Source organism: Myodes glareolus, chromosome 6 (genome assembly GCF_982192425.1).
Source record: "Myodes glareolus chromosome 6, mMyoGla1.1, whole genome shotgun sequence".
NCBI classification, from domain to species: Eukaryota; Metazoa; Chordata; class Mammalia; order Rodentia; family Cricetidae; genus Myodes; species Myodes glareolus.
In genome coordinates, this window is record NC_142031.1 from 25,454,014 (window position 1) to 25,473,274 (window position 19,261).

Genomic DNA, 19,261 nt, shown 5'->3' on the forward strand with positions numbered 1-19,261 from the left:
AGTAACCAGTCCCTGCTCTGTGCTGGACACTGGTAGAGGAGGAGAGGGTTCAGCAGCCAATAGGCAATGTCCTTGATCCCTTGGAACAAACACAGAAGGATTTATGTGCAGCAATTAAACCAACAAAGTCATTTCTGGTGGTAATGATGGCTCTGGGGACATTTCCCCCTCTGTAGAATGCAGCTGCCAAGCCCTTGGGGGCTGAGGCCACTCTGCCTGCCTGTGCACACACAGGGCTCCTGGGTCAGTCTTCTGGTTGAGCGTACCCTATAGTCTTCAGGTCCTCTGGAATACAGAGTGCCTCTGAATGTGAACGAGCCTGGAAGGTATCCTTTCCCTCCTTCTGGGATCATGCTAGCAACACTTACGTTTTGAAGGACTTCTTTGCCATAAAATTCAGATGTTTCCGCCTCACTCAATGCTTCCTTGTGCCTCCCGCTTGGGCTGGCCTCTGTGCTGCTTGGAGGCAGCAATGGCTTGCAGAGTCCTTGGGAAGCGCATGTTTATTAGTTAAACAGAAATATGCTAACTCCTTTCCCTGCTCCGCACAGAAATAAAACTAGTCAAGACCAAGTGCCTGGGGGTCAGGAGCGGCACTGCCTGCCAGGTCTTTCAAGTTTGATTTGCTGCCATCCACAGCTGGCATTTCTGAACTTTGGATTGATGGCACAGGAAGCTAAGTATACCCTGAGGTCAGGGAACCCACTCTCTCTGGAAGCTCCCAGTTCCAGGACAACTGGCAGGTCACTATCACTCAGGCTCAGTTTCCTCAGCTGGGAAATGGGATGTTTTGAAAGTTATTGTGGCGAGAAAACAAGGGAAGGTGATTGTTCTACTTAACTTTAAAAAATTCATTTGTTTTTATTTTTAATTCTGTGTCTGGGTTTCTGTGGGGTGGGTATGTGCGTGAGTGTAGTTGTCTGTGGAGGTCAGAAGAGACCATTGGCTTCTCTGGGCTGGAGTGACAGGTGCTTGGAAGCCACTTGGGGTCGAGGAGCTGGATCTCTAGCATGTTCTAGGTCCGGTCAAAGTGAGCTCAGGACCGATCTCAGCTTTCTGGACCTCAGTCATTGTGATAAACGTTGACCAACCAGTGTGGCTGGAATGTGACAATACGACAGTAGTGGCTGGCCCTCCTGAGTCCAGTGTTCTCATGACCGGTGTCTCATTCATACATATAGTCTAGAATGTGTATACGTATGCATATACATATATTCTAGTTTTTTAAAATTTAATTTTAATCTTATTCACCTATTCAATTTCTCCCTTTTTACAGACAGGAATTGAGATACAGTGGTAGAAATGGGATTTGAAACCGAGTCTCTGATTCCAGAGCTTATGCTTATATTAAAATTACTGAACAGTCGGGTGGTGGTGGCACACGCCTTTAATCCCAGCACTCTGGAGGCAGAGGCAGGAAGATCTCTGTGAGTTCAATGCCAGCCTGGTCTACAGAGCTAGTGCCAGGACAGACTCCACAGCTACACAGAGAAACCCTGTCTTGAAAATCCAAAAAAATTTACTAAACAATCATTAAAAAAAATAACAAAAGCATGGCAATGGTAGTGGAGGTAGGTGTTGAAGGGATGCTAGCCCACCATCTGGGAAGCACATGATCCTGCCTGCTCTGCACATAGTCTGGGACATAGACGCGGTTTCTGTTCAGTGACCTGGTGGGTACCTTGCCTTCTCAAGGTTCCACAATTGGTGAGAGAAACAGCCAAAATGCATGCCCGTATCCTTTCTGTATCATAGGCTGTCTCCGTAGCCCCTGGAGATGGCTGTGACAGCCGCCTCGCTGAGCAGTGTGTGCTGGAGTAGACAGGCTCTTCATAGCAAACTATCGTCCCTTGAAGGGCATCTCAGGCCTGTGCTTCTGGCTTTCTCCGTTCAGCCTTCTCTCAAGACCAACATTTTTGAAGCCTCCTTGACCCTCAGTCTTGTGGGAACACTGGATGCTAAAAGGGCTTGAAAACCTACACTCTCTGCCTCTGGAAGGCTGAAAAAGGAAGTGAAACCACGAAATCTTTCTGCTGCCAACAAGAAAAGCCTTGTTCAGAAGGAGCTGGACTTCAGTGGGGAACCAGGGAGGGTGGGGAGCAGCTTTCCCTGAGGACTTGGTGAAGAAAGTGACCAACAGATGCTGTGCTCTTCAACCTTGTGGGTGTGGCGGAACCCATGGCTGCCATCCACTGAGACCAGATTGACCATTGTTCTTAAGAGATTTTTCCCCCCAGATATATGGATAGTTTGCCTACATGTACGCAAGTGTACTGCGTGAGCTTCTGGTGACCATAGAAGCCAGAAGTGCTCATCGGACCCCTGGTTCTGGGATTGTGAACCATCATGGGGATGCTGGGAATTGGGCCCTGGTCCTCTGCAATTGTAACAAGCTCTCTTAACAGCTGAGGCATCTCTCCATCTCCTAACTGTTATTCTTTAGAGACTATTATTCTTTAAAAGTTGTATGTGTGAAACAGCTTTTACCATAGAGGAATAGAGACGGTTCATTCTGGAGTGATGGCCTGGGGACACAGATTAGGGTTCCTTAAACTCTGCGCTCCAGTGAGGTGGCCATTTCAAGAATCTTTTATAGTAACAGAACAGAGATGTCATAAAACAACACACTTTTCAAATACATCTGTGTGTATATGTGTAGGTGGGTCACAGAGAAGCGGGGAAACTCTGCTACAGGCTTTAGTTGGTTGAGAATGAAGGGATCTGTTGGTACATTCCAAATGACCCATCCAATCGTCTCAAAAATGTTAGGTGAGGCACAGAGGAGGGCAATAATTGGCTGTCAAGGGCATCAAAGATGGACCACGATGATACGACTGTGGACTTTGTGGCATTCTGTCCTCTCCACATCCTGAAGCTCTTTTTTAATTTTTATTTTTTTGGTTTTTTTTGTATTAGGGTTTCTCTGTGTAGCCTTGTCCATCCTGGAACCCCCTGTGTAGACCAAACTGGCCTGAAACTCAGAGATTTGATTACCTCAGTCACCCAGTGCTGAAATTAAAGGTGTGCACTACCGTCACCCTGCTCACCCTGAAGTTTGAATTTTTTTTATTTTGTTTTGTTTTTCGAGACAAGGTTTTTGTAGTCAGAGACTTTTCATTTGTTTCCCAGCCACCCAGACCCAAAATAACCACACAGAAACTGTATTATTTAAAACACTGCTCAGCCTTTTAGCTTATGCATATTTCTAGCTAGCCCTTACACTCAAATTAACCCATTTCTATTATATTATATTTTACCATGAGGCTCATAATTTACCAGTACCGACACTTGGGTATCTTTCTCCTTGGGCGGCTACATGGTGTCTCACTGACTCTACCTTCTTTTTCCCAGCATTCAGTTTAGTTATCCCTCTTAGCTCTATTCTGTTCTGTCATAGGCCCAAGTGGCTTCTTTATTCATTAACCAATAAAAGCAACACATATACAGAAGGACTTCCCATATCAGGGTTTTCTGTGTAGCAGCTCTGGTTATCTGTCAATCAACCTTTGCGGATGCAGTTTCTTCTAGGAATTTTTGCTTACAAGTATAGGTGTACATGCATGCTCTTCGGTGTGGAGTGTTTCATGTGTATCATGCGCGTGCATGCTAGCGCATGTGTGTATACATGTGTAGGTCAGAGGACAACTTTGTGGAGGTGGCTTTCTTCTTCTACATTTATGGGGTTCTGGGGATGTAGCTCAGGTTGTTACCAGGCTTTGTAGGCATAAAGGCCCTTCAAACAGGCCAAGATATTAGTTTAAATTATTGAGAACATCTGACAAACATTTCACAGACATCACTTACCTGTGTGTCTATTTGAGTTCAAAATTTACAGTCAGTCCTCCATTATCTGTGGACTCAGATCCAAACAAATGAAGATTTAAAATGATGAAAAATATCACCTCTGTATAGAATTTTTTTCTTGTCATTATTTTCTGAATAATACACTATAGAAAGGCTAGGGCTAGGGAGAGCTCAGGAAGTGAAATGCCCTCTGTACAAACACGAGGACCTGAGTTCAGAGCCCCAGCACCTGTAAAATACTGTGTGCCCACTGTAATCCTAGTAGAAAGACCCCTGGGAAACCCGCCAGCCAGTCTAGCTATTCAGTGGGCTACAAGTACTGTAAGAGACCCTATCCCCACCTCCCCTTGGGGTGGTAAAGTGACCGATAGACACACCGACACACAGTGCACATGTACGTGTGCACACACACACACGCACAATAGGTATAGCAGCTGTTTACATAGGGCTTATATAGGATTACATATTCTAAAATGTAAAAATGGCCAAAAGTAGATTGGAAAGTCTGGGGAGATGGTTCAGCTGCTAAAGTGTTTGCTGAGCAAGCATGAGGACTTGGGTTCCATTTCCAGAACCCACATTAAAAAGTTGGGCTTGGATGTGAGCCTTAGCCTTTAGTGGATGATCCAAATAACCTAGGTTTGCAGGTATATGCTTATATCTCAGTCCTAGGGAGGCAGAAACAGTGAACTCCTGGGACCTGGCTTGCCAGCATAGCTGGCTGAATCAGTGAGATTTAGGCTAAGAAAGACCCTAGCTCACAAAACAAGGAGGATGGCACTGAGGATGATGGCAAAGTTTAACCTCTTGCCTCTGAACACAGACACAGACAGACAGACAGACACACACACACACAGATACACACACACACAGAGCAAATAAGAAAATAGATAGTGTATACACTTGCTATTAGCAAATACTGTGCCACTTAAAAGAGTTGAGCATCTGTGGCTACCAGTGTCCATGAGAAGGTCTTAGAGCCACCCTCTGCATGTCTTAAGAATGGACTGCAGTTTGTATTCTGTGTGAGTAATGATTATTTTTGCATTATTGCTATAATGACATTTAGTACTCCATGTCTACTTCAACATAGTTATAGTACTTACTCCAAACTCACAGGGTTGTGTTGTGGAATATTAGTTGAAGATGTATTACATTTGTTTGTGTTGTGGAACATTTGTTTCATGATGCAAAGATGTATTGCATTTTTATGTTGCATTTGTTTAACTCTGTGAAGCTGTGTTACTTTGACTGTCTAAAACACTTGATTGGTCTAATAAAGAGCTGAATGGCCAATAGCAAGGCAGGAGAGGGATAGGCGGAATTACCAGAAAGAGAATAAATAGAAGGAGAAAAGCAGAAGAGGGAGAATGAGAGAAGGTGAGGAGGATTCCAGGGGCCAGCCACCCAGCCACCCAGCCACCCAGCCACCCAGCCACCCAGCCACCCAGCCAGACACAGATTAAGAAGGAAAGATATACAGAAATAGAGAAAGGTAAAAGCCCAGAGGCAAAATGTAGATGGGGTAATTAGTTAAGAAAAGCTAGCTAGAAACAAGGCAAGCTAAGATCAGACATTCATAAGAAAGAATAAGTTTCCATGTTATTGTTTGGGAGCTGGGTGGTGGTGCCCCCCCCCAAGGGCAAAGAGGAAAAAGAAAACCCCACAACATTTTGGCATTCCAACGTGGGCCTATAAAAGCTAAAAAAAGAATATGGCTCCTTTAAGAGTTTCTGCTGGACAGTGAACCCTTGAGCAGCCAGTATATTAAGTAGGAAAAAAAAAAACTAAGTAAAAAGTTGCCTGCCACAGTGCAGGGCAATGGCATTTCACAGTTGGGGGTTGAATGCCGTTCCTGGTCAGCTGCACATTCAACCAGGCCAAGAGCTTTAGGCTTCACTTTTGCAGACTGAGAAGTGGGGTGGAGCCAGTCACATAGCTACTCATGCAGACAACTAGAGATACACAGTAAAGACAGATCCAGATGGGGGAAAAACCTCTAAACAGGTTCGGGTGTACTTTACAAGGTGTGTAGGTGTAAGAAAGAAAAAAAGATGATTTACATAGTTGTAGAAAGAAATAAATAGTTTAAACAATAAAGTCTTTAAAGAGAGAGTAAGGGGCTGGAGAGATGGCTCAGTGGTTAAGAGCACTGGCTGCTCTTCCAGAGGACCTGAGCTCAATTCCCAGCAACCACATGGTGGCTCACAACCATCTGTAATGAGATCTGGGGCCCTCTTCTGGCCTGCAAGCATAAATGCAGGCAGAACACTGTATATATAATAAATAAATAAAAATGTAGATTTATTCAAAAAAATAAAGAGAGAATAAGTAAAAGTAATATAAAAGAAAAAAAGCCATGTAAGACGGGAAAACACACAGAGAGTCTGTATCCTGTATGTTATGGTGTTGATTTTGAATTTTTGATTGCTCATAAGCAAAAGACAGCAGCTTAGAGATAGAGATTGAAAGAGGGCCTGCTGAAATAAGGCAGCCCAGATAGTTTAAGAATTCCTTAACTTTAAAATGGAACTAAAAAAATGCATTTGGAGAAGAGAGTTTGCTTTTATTTCCACAGGAAATGAATGGGAGGCTATGGATTCCTTCAGGGTTCATAAGGATCGGGTTTGATGGGGGAAAAGTCTTCTGACTCTTGACAGGTAAAGTCTATCAATGGAGTTTACCACTGGTCTGCCTAGGACTTGATAATTATCTAAATTTCCTCAGGGTGCCCTGAAGATGCCTTCACTCACGGAAACCAGGAGACTGTCTAGAGAACATGATTCCTGCATTCCCAAGAGTTGGGGTGTGGGTGGTGTTTGGTTATTTGATGGGTTATAGATGTCTGTTATCATTTAGGGAAATATAGGATAAAAAGACAACTATCGATCTCAGATACTTTTTATTAGCATGGGTTTTGGTGTATTGTTACAAATTTAAAGTTATTTTTGTTATACTGTTTGTATGTTTCTACTCTTCTTCCAGCTTCAGGTCATGGCTGGCGCCCGTCCATTCTCTGCCTTTGTGGTCTCCTTCTTGTCCCCTTTCCAGTGTCTGTCTCATCCTGTCCCCTCCTGTGAGGATACCTGTGATCACACGAAGACTCAGGTAGATAATGATGGTAATCCTCCACCATTCATTTAACCACAATAGCAAGTCACCACAAATTAGAGTCACCTGAGAAGGGAGCTTCACCTGAAGGATTGCCCTGAATGCCTTGATTGACATGGGAAGACCCAACCCAGCATGGGAAGCACCTTTTGGTAGTGGCCCAGATAAAAGGGCATGGAGGAAGGAAGGTGACTTGATTTTGGTTAGCTTGATCTTCACTCTTGCCCCCTCAGCCTCCCCTTCCACCACTGAGGTGATTCAGGCAGTCACTGCTGTTGCTATTGTCTCCAATGGACTAGCCTTTCCAGGCTTCTGTCATTGGGTCTGGATCAGCAGCTCTCCGAGAACCTTCTAGGCACTGGATTGCCCCCGCTGACTCAGTTTGCCTTCTCAGCTCTCAGGTGAGATAACTTGTTATTATTTTGAAGTAAGCTGATCTAATAATAATAACAATAATAAATTCATCCGATTGGTTCTGTTTCTTTAGAGAGCTCTAATACAGGTTGTTGTTCAACCATACTCTGTAATTCTCTCCTAAATTGTGACACTCTCTCAAGACTGGGAAAAGAGTAACTTTCAAGAAGAGAAACCCCGACAAATGTGACCTCAGTCAGGTGGTCAAGCACACTGTTAGTGTGTCCCCCATGACTGGTGAGATGGGAATGGCACCCCACCTTGAAGATGATCCAGCCTAAACCACATAAGCCTGGTTCAGTTCTGGGAAAAACAACAAATCAATGCCGACAGAGGTGTTTCCACAAAACACCAGATCAATACTCCTCAAAGTTGTCAAGACCATAAAAAAAAAAAAAATGAAAGGGGCTGGCAAGATGGCTTAGCTGGTAAATGTGCTTCCGGCCCAGCCTGATGATCCAAGCTTGATCTGCAGAATCTGTATTGTGGAAGGAGAGAATTGACTTCCAATAATTATTGTCTGATCTTTACACACCCACTGTAGCGTGTGTTATGTACACACACACACACACACACACACACACACACACACTAAATAAATGAATAAATGCCAAAAAACAGAGCAAGTCTGAAAACTATTTAGAACCAGGCCCAAGGTCAGGAGATACAAGCAAAATAACTGTCTTAGTGTTCTATTGCTATGAAGAGATACCATGACCACAGCAACTTTTATAAAAGAAAGCATTTAATTTGAACTGGCTTACAGGTTCAGAGGTTTATCCCTTTCATTACAGCAGGGAGCATGGCGGACATAGGTTGCTGGAGATGGAGCTGAGAGTTCTATGTTCAGATCTGCAGGCAGCAGGAAGAGAGACTCTGGGTCCAGCTTGGGCTTTTGAAATCCCAAAGCTCACCCCCAGTGACACACTTCTTCCAACAAGCCACTTCCATTCAGCAAGGCCACACCTCCTAATCCCTCTCAAGTAGTGCCACTCCCTGATGACCAAGCATTCAAATATATGAGCCTATGGGGGCTATTCTTATTCAAACCATGACAGTAGCATAGCATATTGGAAGAGGAGACATCAGCAAAGCCTAAAGCAATCCAAGAAAAACTGAGTCCTCTGTAAAAGCAGTAAGTAATCTTAGCTACTGAGTCATCGCTCCAGTCCTAGACAGTTCTATTCTAGAGACCAGCCAGGGTGACCTTGTCAGGTGCTTAATCTTAATCATAACAGGTATTAAAGACACAAGACCAGAACATCAAATAGCATCTTTTCTCTTCTGGATGTTTTGTCCCCCGCGGACCTGGCAGGAGACAGGAGAGGCAGGAGAGGTGGGGAAAGGTGGGACCTAGGGAAGGTCAAGTGAGTGTAGTTGAGTGGGTGTGGCAGGGACTCCCTCACCAGCACACTGTTTATGAAGTTCATCTATAGGTTTTATTGGAGTCTCTCTTATTTACTCTCTCTCCTCTCTTCTCCCTTGCCTCCCTTTCTTTCCTTTTCCTTTTCTCCTCTGTCCCCCTCTCTTTCCCTCCCTCCTTCTTTCTCTCCTTTCTTTCCTTTCATAGGGTGTCATGTATTCCAGCCCATCCTTGAATTCAATAAGTAGCTGAGGATGACCTTGAACTTCTGACTATTGTAGGTATTGCGCTGTTATTGTAGGTTTGTGCCACCAGTCCTGAAGTGCTGGGGATTGAACTCAGGGCTTTGTGCAAGAAGACTTCTGACCTTGTCCTTGAATCTGTTCCTTTCTGTTCACCCTTGTGTAGGAGACCAGATGCAGAGCACATCTCTGCTGTAGCAGGTGCTCACTCTCTGTTACCACAGACACCTTCCATGTCATTCCAGCTCGCCCCTTTCCCAGAAAGCTGTCCTGATTCCCTCTGGTCCTGGCTGGCCCACCCCCTCTGAGTTTCCCCCTATTTCAACTCCAGCCCACCCTGGGCAACCATCTGTCCTGGCTGTAGTCTGTATATGGTACAGCTTCACAATCCCACATTTTAATAATGCCCACCCTCAGCTTGAAGGGCCTTCCTCCATTCGGCAAGGACTCTGCGAGCCCAACCCAAGGCTCTTTCCTGGGAGAGAGTTCCAGTGGTCTCTTGTTTGTGTCCTTGAGGGCAGCCCTTCTGCGGGAAATCCATCTGCTACCTTCCTTAGCTGTGAGCATTGTTGGGGCCTTTTTGTCTCCTCCTCTCTCTGTCTCTTTCTGCTTCTCTCTGTCTCTGCCTCTTTTTATATATTTCTTTCTGTCTTTATGTGTGTGTAGGTATGTTTATGCATGTGACTACACATATGCAAATGTGTGTGGAGTTCAGAGCCCCACCTTGGCTGTTTCTTAGGAGCTGTTCATCTTGTATTTTGTTTTGGTATTATCAAGTCACTCACAAGATGAGTGTGAGCCTAGCATTAGATACATCAGCACGATTAGTTCTGTGTGTAGTCTGTGGGGGGTGGGGTTGGGGCGTGTGTGTGTGTGTGTGTGTGTGTGTGTGTGTGTGTGCACGCAGAGGCATGTTCAGAGAGGCCAGAGGAAAGCATTGAGGTGCCCTGCTCTACCACTCTCTACCTTATTCCCTTGAGAAGGGTCTCCTACTCTATTAGTCAGTTCTCTGGCAATAGAACCGATAGAACAAATCTATATATAGAAAGGGAATTTGTTAGAATAGCTTACAGACTGTGGTGCAGCTGGTCCAACAATGGCTGTCTACCAATGGAAAGCCCAAGAGCCCAGCTTTACAGTTCATAAGACTGGATGTTTCAACTGGTTTTTAGTATACACTGGAATCCCAAAGAAGTAATAGACTTGCCCACAAGAGGGAGAGCAAGCAGGCAAAGAGAGTAAGCTTCCATCTTCCATGTCCTAAATCTATATACGCTGCTAGCAAAAGGTATGGCCCAGATTAAAGATGTTTCTTACAACCTCAGAAAATCCAGGTTACATGTGGGTCTTCCCTCGTCAAATGCTTTCATCATGAAAAGAATTCCTCACAGGTATACCCAGTCACTTGTGTTTTAGTTAATTCCAGATGTAGTCAAGTTGACTTTCAAGAGTAGCCATCACACTCACTGAACTAAAAGCTAGACTGTCAGCCAGCACACACCAGTGATCCTCCTGTCTCCCCCATGGTACTTCATTACTGATGCCTATTGTAGGGTAAATGGTCTGACTCACTTCCAAGTTTGAAAACCCACCAATCACTGATTTTGAAAACCCACCAATCCCTAAACTCAAAATCCTACCTGTCCTTGTGTTGTGATATTTTGTGTTCTGACAAAGCTGAAGATCAGAGGGTGGAGCAGCCACTAGCTAACCAAAGAGATTTGGAGGTCTGTACAGACAGACAGACAGGAAGTGACATAACTGGGCAGAGAGAAGAAGTAATGAGGTGGGGTGTAGACAGGAGCTCAGCTCCTTTCAGTCTGAGAATTTCATAGAGGTAAGGACTCTAGTGGTTGGCTGCTTCTTTGATCTTTCAGCTTTCACCTCTTGTTATCTGTCTCAGGTTTTGATTATTAAGATTAATTAGGATCACTCATCTTGTGCTGTTCAACTTTGGGTCATGAATTGTCAAAACACCCACTTGCCTGTGACTTTGCAGCCACCAGCACAGACCGGAGTTGCACATGGGCCAGAGTCACTGTCCTGTGGGTTAGGCTTTCCTTTCTCTTCCTGAACCCTTTGAGCAAGTCTGGGGTTTCTCTGTTGCAGCCTCTTTGGAGCAAACTTCACAGTGCTTGAACTCCAAATGCTGCTGGAGTTAGCCCCTCACCACCAGTTAGCTCTTCCTTTAGGCAGCTCCTGCCTCATGTGCCCCTTCTCCACAATCCCCTGTGTGCACTTTTTAGACAGTGGGCTCCCTCTCCCAGTGGGTTGTGGGCTTTCCTTGGACCCCATCCTTAAGCTCTCAAATGAGGTAGCTGCCTTGCAAATTCACTCATCTTCTTCTGTTCTACTCAGCAAGAGTTAGTCTCACACTTCACTATCATCTTCATTGCCATCAGCAGCAGAGTTGGTGAGACAACTGGGAATTCTTATGGGGGAGAATTAATTAAAAAACAAGAAAGAGAGAGTTTTTTTCCCATATTAAAAAGTAGGAAACACTATTATGATGGAGGGAGTTAGTCTCTGATTACAGAATAGATGGTTTAAAAATGGATCAATTAAATGAGAGGCTAATTAACTTAGAAGGGATTTACATAATGTCCATTATAAACATTGTTAGTTTTATCATTCTTATTTTATCCCTAAAAAAATTGGCTAATATGAGTGCTAAGATACAGGTCTTAGAAAAACTTATTAAAACAGATCATAGAGATATTCAGATCCAGACAGAGGAATTTAAAGGAGAACCAATCTTAGCATTGCATTATAAGGTTAGAGAGGAACAGCCCAAGGATTTTAAACACCAACTTTAATTTATCCAGTCACCTTACAGGAATTGCCAAATGAAAGGTATTCCCAAAGCTATGGAAGAATTGAATGAACTCCTGTGAAAATGTTAGATTTGAGGAGATTTAAGGAAGCAATAATCTCATATGGTATGCATTCACCTTTTATGAGGCAGATGTTAAACTCATGATCAACTTGTAACAGAATTATCCCACAAGGCTGAAGAGACACGGTTAAGCAGTATTGGAGTCTGGTTCTCAGTTACAGTGGAGGACCTGGTGGAAAGGTAAGGCTAGCACCATTAAACAACAAAGTAGGGCTAGAGGTATTGAAATCTCCCAAGACCAGCTTCTTGGAGAGGGTGATTATTATAATGTACAAAGACAGTCTGTGTATGATAACCACACATTGGCTCTATGCCATGCAGCAGCTTTGAATGCTTGGGACAGAATTGAAGAAGTCAGAGTCATTTACTAAAATTGTACAGGGCCCAAGAGAAACTAAATTGAATCTTTTTTTTCAAAGATTGACTTCAGCAATAAATAGAATGATAGCGTTGCCTGCTCTTCCAAAAGTCCTGAGTTCAATTCCCAGCAACCACATGGTGGCTCACAACCATCTGTAATGAGGTCTGGTGCCCTCTTCTGTCCAGCAGGCATACACACAGACAGAATATTGTATACATAATAAATAAATAAATATTTTAAAAAATAAAAAATAAAGTTTAAAAAAATAAATAGAATGATACTAAATTCAGAAGCTAGACAATTAATAATTGGATCTCTGAATTTTGGAAATGTTAATTCACAAGGCAAAAGGGTAATTAGGCCTTTAAAAGCAAGATCAGCACTCATAGAGGAATAGATCTGAGATACAGTCAATATTGAATCTCATAACTATGATGATGCTTGGATAGGAGAGGTTATTTCCAGAGGCTTGAAGAAAAATCAAAATGTCAGGAGTTTTAATTGTGGCAAACAAGGTCACCTAAAAATGGATTATAGGCAGGACATTCCTAGAAACAATGTTTTTTTTTTCTTTTGAATAATCCAAACAGAATGCCCCTCCCTTCTGGAGCATGCAGAAGATGTGACAAAGGCCAATATTGGACCAATGAATGTAGTAAATCAACAAGGGACAGTCAAGGTAATTCTTTGTCACTGGGAAACACTTTGAGGGGCCTCTTGCAGGCCCCATGCCAAATTTGGTTCAGTTGTTCTCTGTCATCTTGGAGGAAACTCCTTCTCAGAGCAACTGAAGAACCCAATGCCTATTGGAAAAAACCATACTGCTCTGGATGATAGAACAGCTATAGAAGATAAGAGGAAAATTTCAGGAGAAACTATAAAGCAAATATTTTGGAATCTTCTGTAAATGATCAAAGACCAAAATTAAAAATACGAACAAATGGCTTTGTCATTGAAGGTCTTGTAGATAGAGGTGCAGATGTAACAATACTTTCACTAGAATCTTGGCATCCAAATTGGTTTCTTCAGAAGGTAAATGTTCAGTTTTTAGGGACTGGAACTTTATCTCAAGTAAAACAGAGTGCAAGATAGGTCGAATGCATAGGGCCAGAAGGATAGAGAGGAAAATTAAAGCAATATATGCCTAGCATAGCAATGAATTTGTGGGGATGTGATTTGTTACAACAATGGAATACATAGATGAACATTTCTCAAACCTTAGAGCAAACCATAAACTAATGTAAGTTTCTGGGAAAAACATTAAAAGGTGTTATAAAGAACAGTCATCAGCCATTCAGATTGTACAAGAATAGGACACACCACCTACTGATCTTTCAAAGGTACCAATAACCCTACCATTAAAATGGTTTACAGACGAACCTGTATGGGTTGAGCAATGACCTTTAACATCAGAGACATTACAGGCCTTAGAACAGCTGGTACAGGAACAGCTAAATGCTCAGCATATTGAAGAATCAACCAGTTCTTGGAATTCTCCTGTATTTGTCATTAAAAGGAAACCTGGAAAATGGAGAATGGTAGCAGATCTAAGAGCTGTTAATAAGGTATTTGACCAATGGGCTCTCTATAGCCTGGAATTCCTTTGCCTTCATATTACCTAAAAGATGGTCTCTTATCGATATTGATTTTAAAGACCATTTTTTCATTATACCTTTAGAAGAAAAGGATAGAGAAAAATTTGCCTTCATGGTACCTGCTTTTAGTAATTCTCAGCCTGTTAAGAACTATCACTGGAAGGTTCTCCCACAGGGAATGCTGCATAACCTTACCCTGTGTCAATATTTTATGTATCAGCTATTGAAAATGATACATAATCAGTTTCCTTATCTATAGTTTATCATTATATGGATGATATTTTACTAGCTGGTTCAAATGTAGATACCTTAGAGAAAATGTTTAAAGAAGTAAAGAAAATTTTGCTTTCTTGGGGATTACACATTTCTCCTGAAAAAAAAAATACAAAGAGGAGATTCTATTAATTACTGAGGATATAAAATAGGTTTACAAAAATTTTGACACCTCTTGGAGAGATCAAATATGGATTCCTAGTGACTTTCAAAGATTGCTGGGAGACAGTGCTAACCTGTGGCTCACTACTGGAGTAACAAATCCAGAACTGAGTAATTCCTTTCAAGTTTTAAAAGGTGACAAGGACTTAAATAATCCCATAGAATTACCAGCTGAAGCTGAGAGAGAATTGGCTTTGGTGGAAAATAAATTACAGGTTGCACATGTGGGTTGTTTGGATTCAGAGATTGATTGCATTCTGGTTAGTTTATGTCTATGCAATGCCTTACAGGGATTTTAATACAGAGGGAAGATATTATCTTAAGATGGATCTTTTTACCACATAAATTGAGAAAAGAAATTTAAAACTTATGTGAAAAAGGTTTCTGAGTTGATTCTAAAAGGAAAATTGAGAATTTGTCAATTGAAAAGAATGGACCCAGCAGAAATTATAATACCTTTTAATAATGAGGAAATGTCCTCTTTGTGGGCAGAATATGAACACTGGCAAAGAGCTTGTGGTATTTTTTTGAGAGAGATTAACAATAATTATCCCAAAAGGAAGAGAATTCAATTTATAAATAGAACCAACTAGATCCTTCCTCACATTGTATAGGGAATACCAATATCTGGAGGATCTACATTCTATACTGATGCAAATAAATCAAAAAACACATGTTACAAATCAGGAAATTTAAGTAAAGTGGCTCAAAACCCTTATGATTCTGTCCAAAAGTCAGAATGATATGCTGTTCTCAAGGTATTACTAGATTTTCCAGAACCTCTTAACATAATTACTGATTCTCAATATGCAGAAAGAGTTGTTTTGTGTATTGAAACTGCTGAATTTATACCATATGGTACAGAATTGACTTTGTTATTCAGTTCCAAGAAATGATCAGGAATAGGAATCATATATAACACACATCTGATCCCATACATGTCTGCCAGGTCCTCTAGCACAAAGAAGTGATGAAATTGATAACTATTAATTGGAAATGTGCTGGAGGCCTCATAATTTCATAATAAACATGTCATCATTAGCAACGGTTTGAAAAAAAGATTTTTTTCATCACTTGGCAACAAGCCAAGGGAATTATAAGGAAATGTCCTACTTGTTCTTTAGACAACAAAACACCACTACCTGCAGGAAGTAACCCAAAGGGCACTCAAAGAAATAAAATTTGGCAGATGGATGTGACCTATTTTGTAGAATTTGTAAAATTAAAATATATACTCCATACCATAGATATATAATCAGGATTTCGATGGGCAACTGCTTTGAGTTCTGAAAAATCTGATTCTGTAATCACACGTTTGCTAGAAGTATATCTGCACAAATTAAGACTGACAATGCTCCAGCATATGTTTCTAGCAAAACAAAATAGTTTTTGTTAATTATAGTATAAAAGATAACACAGGCACACCACACAATCCTACAGGGCAGTTATAGAGAGATCAAATCAAACTCTAAAAGATATGCTTAATAAACAGAAAGGACTGATAAAGACTCCCAGAAATAAATTGCACAATGCTTTATTAGATTTTATTTTGGTTGTGAGCCTAGACTTAGCAGCTGAGCCATCTCTCAAGCCCAGCACAATGCTTTATTAACTGCAAATTTTCTAAATGCTAATGAGAAAGAAATGGCAGCTGTGGAGAGACATTGGATAATAAAATAACTGCTAAATTCAATCACTCTCTATACTTTAAAGATGTGTTGATCTCAGAATTGATACCAGGATATGTATTACTTTGGGGAAGGGGTTTGGCTTTGTTTCCACAGGAGAAGAAAAGCTATGGATACCATCAAAATTGATAAAGATTAGATTTGAACAGGAGAGACCTCTTGATTAGAAGAGGTGATAGTTCATCAAACAGCATGGCTGTTCAATCTAAACTAACTTATAAAGCTAACAAATGCTTTTTATTTGATCAGATATAACTTGCCAAAAGGGAACCTCTCCAAAGTTAGGGTTTTGTTTTTGTCTTTCAGGAGAATGAAGGCATCTAACTAAGGAATCTGAAGACCACTGGACAAATGAGACATCTGAAGAGAAAGAACAAATTATCCAGAAAAAAAAATGTCCCAAGAAAAAGAGTAAATTGGCCTACTAGTATATCCCACCTCTAACAGGATAAAATTTCATAAATTTTCTCAAATGTTTGTTTCTGCTGTTTTCTATAGACACACAATGCAAATGCTCTCTTTGTAGTCCCAGTTGAATTAAAAATGAGAATATGAACAAAGAGGTCAAGACCATGATGGGTTCACCCACTGAAACAGTTCACCTGAGCTAATAGAAGCTGGCCAACTCCAGCCAGACTGGGAAGGAACAAGCATAGGACCAAACTAGTCCCTCTGAATGTGGTTGACAGTTGAATTGCTGGGGTAGATTGAGGGGCCACTGGCAGTGGCACCAGGATTTATCCCTACTGCGTGTACTGGCTTTTTGGGATCTTATTCTCTTTGGATATATACCTTGCTCAGCCTAGATATAGGAGGGAGGGCCTTGGATCTTCCACAAAGCAATTACCCTCTGAGGATTGGATGGGGGTGAGGTGGTGTTTGGAGGGAATGGGAGGAGGGGAGAGAGTGGGAACTTGGATTGGTATTTTTTAAAAAAATCTAATAAATTAAAAAAATTAATACTGGCTTTGGAGTTGGAGTGTGGCCCTCTCTCTAAACAAGCATGTTTGTGAAAGGAAAATCCAAAATCTCTGTCTCATGTCAGAAGATCCACCTGGTAAGGGATAGAAGAGAAACCAAAATTAAGGGACTATTCTACTGCCACTATCTCAGAACTCTTTGAAATGACTCTTTAAAACTTTTTTCATAAGGTATGAGTATTATCTTTAAATTTACAAGATTAATATATGTATTTATTTTAAACTTTTTGTCATAATATTAATGGCCATATAGAGTACTAAATAACTCTGGGAAAAGGCTTCATATAGCTTTCTGTATACAATTTTGGGTTTGAGTCTCTATCAGGTAAATAGAAATTAAGTTTTTGTACTCTGGATGCACACAACAAATATTGATCCTTTAACCTCTTTGAGATATGCTGCATATGACATTTAAAATGTTTGAGTTTTTTGCAGTAAACCATGATCATGCCTAAGAGAGACTTTTGAAGTCTCCAAATGAGGATGGGGCCCCACAGTGATGACTCCACGGGGACTATGATAATGCCACTAAGCTGACAAACATCACCCAAAGATTGGCTTTGGACTATAAACTGCTCAGGACAATTTTAAGGTGGCTAGCTGTGATGGTCCAGCCTCACAGACTACTCTAGCCAGGACTTGCATTTTCCCATTATACAGAGACTGGACTGGACAACAAATGATACAGCTAGCTCTCTCAGGACTTGACAATTAACCCATTTTTTTTTCAGGATTCCCTAAAGATGCTATTACCTCAGACAGTAGGAAGGTCACAAGGTTAATTTCAAGAACACAATTCCATCATTTGCAAGACATAGGGCAGGTGGTTTTTGGTCATTCAATGGCTTATGGATATTTGTCATTGTTGAGGGGGGTTGATTACAAGTTGTTAGTAATGGTCAGGAAAAAAGTTGAATAAAGGAGATTAGATTTAAGGATCTAGTTCTAAAAAGAAAAAAGGGAATATAGATATGATAGAATAACAGGGTAGATTATTGAATTTACTTCTAAACCATAAAAGCAACTACTAATTTTAAATATTTTACATTGGCTTTGGTTTTTGTATAGTGACACAAAATTTAGGTTATTTTTGTTATACTGTATATATGTTATAGAAATGATAGGATAAAGAGGTATATTATTAATTCTACTTTTAAACCAAAAAAGCAACTATTAGTTTTAAATATTTTATATCGATATGGATTTTTGTATATTGATACAAATTTAAGGTTATTTTTGTTAGAACATACTATACATACATTTCTAATCTTATTCAAGGTATTGTACCTATGTAATTCATTTAACAATTTAAAGCAAATTTCTAGTCCTTGAAAGTTATTATTACAAATTATTTAGGATAATAAAAATGCAGTTTAGTAGTCATATATTATAATTAAACTTGTAGTCATGTTAGGTATAATTTTAAGGTTAAACAGAGATATAGTTTAGGTAGACAGGTGGTCTTCAATCACTTCAGAGACCTACAGAATATGGCATTTAAGATGTTTTAATAACATAAGTCATAAGTTTTTTTTTTTTATGACAATGAGACATGCCTGCTCCTGGCAGAACCAAAGTACTTCAGAGAAGATGATGGGTATCCAAGAAACTCCATATGATGTTTACTTTCTTTGTGACAAAAATAAACTACTTGGCAAGAAAGTGCTCTTGCCTCGACTGCTGACAGTATGCTGTCCTAATTGGACAAGCCAGGCACAAAAGAAAGTGACTGCTGAACTTTACCAAGACAAGGTAGGACAGCCCTTCAGAATATCCTGCTTCACAGAAAAGTCTGTCATCTTCATCTGTAGGCTGAAGATGGATGCCCCAACATTGCAGAGGAATCTTGGGTGACTGTCCAGGCAGCCAGCTGTTTCTATCATTTCTCATATTGCTTGGAAGTCGCTTGCTTGCACTTCCTGCTTACTCAGGTAATATTGTTTCCTTCTCAGTTTTCTAATGGAGTTGAAGACTAGATAGTTATAGTTTTCCTTGTTAACAAATTCAGAAAAGAAACTCACTAAAGAAATGCAAAGTATATAAAGTTGAGAGACATCAACAGATAGGTTTATGTTGGTAATAGAAGTTAGGATAGAAAGTGAATTAGGTACAATACTTTGGAATCACCAGGATAGAATAGATAAAGGAATATTTTCTGTGAATTTGACAAATGCTAATGGACTGAACATTGTTAATGTAATTCTTGACTTTATATATTATATGTAGTTATTATACTTATATTATAAAGTTTTTCCTATGTTATTTATAACCTTTTCTTTTTCTTTTAGACAAAAGGGTGAAATATTGTGATATTTTATTTGTGTTCTGTTAAATAAAGCTTGCCTGAGGATCAGAGGGTAGAGCTAGCCACT

The 19,261-nt window shown here is 40.7% G+C and overlaps 1 long non-coding RNA gene across 1 annotated transcript in view; it reads left to right on the forward strand.

Moving 5' to 3' along the window:
* LOC146894169 (uncharacterized) overlaps positions 1–16,386 on the forward strand; it is a 79,372-nt gene extending 62,986 nt beyond the window's left edge. Inside the window, exon 3 of the long non-coding RNA XR_015002262.2 lies at positions 16,216–16,386. This is a non-coding gene — a long non-coding RNA (uncharacterized LOC146894169). The remainder of the gene's footprint in view (positions 1–16,215) is intronic.
* The last annotated feature ends 2,875 nt before the right edge of the window (positions 16,387–19,261 follow it).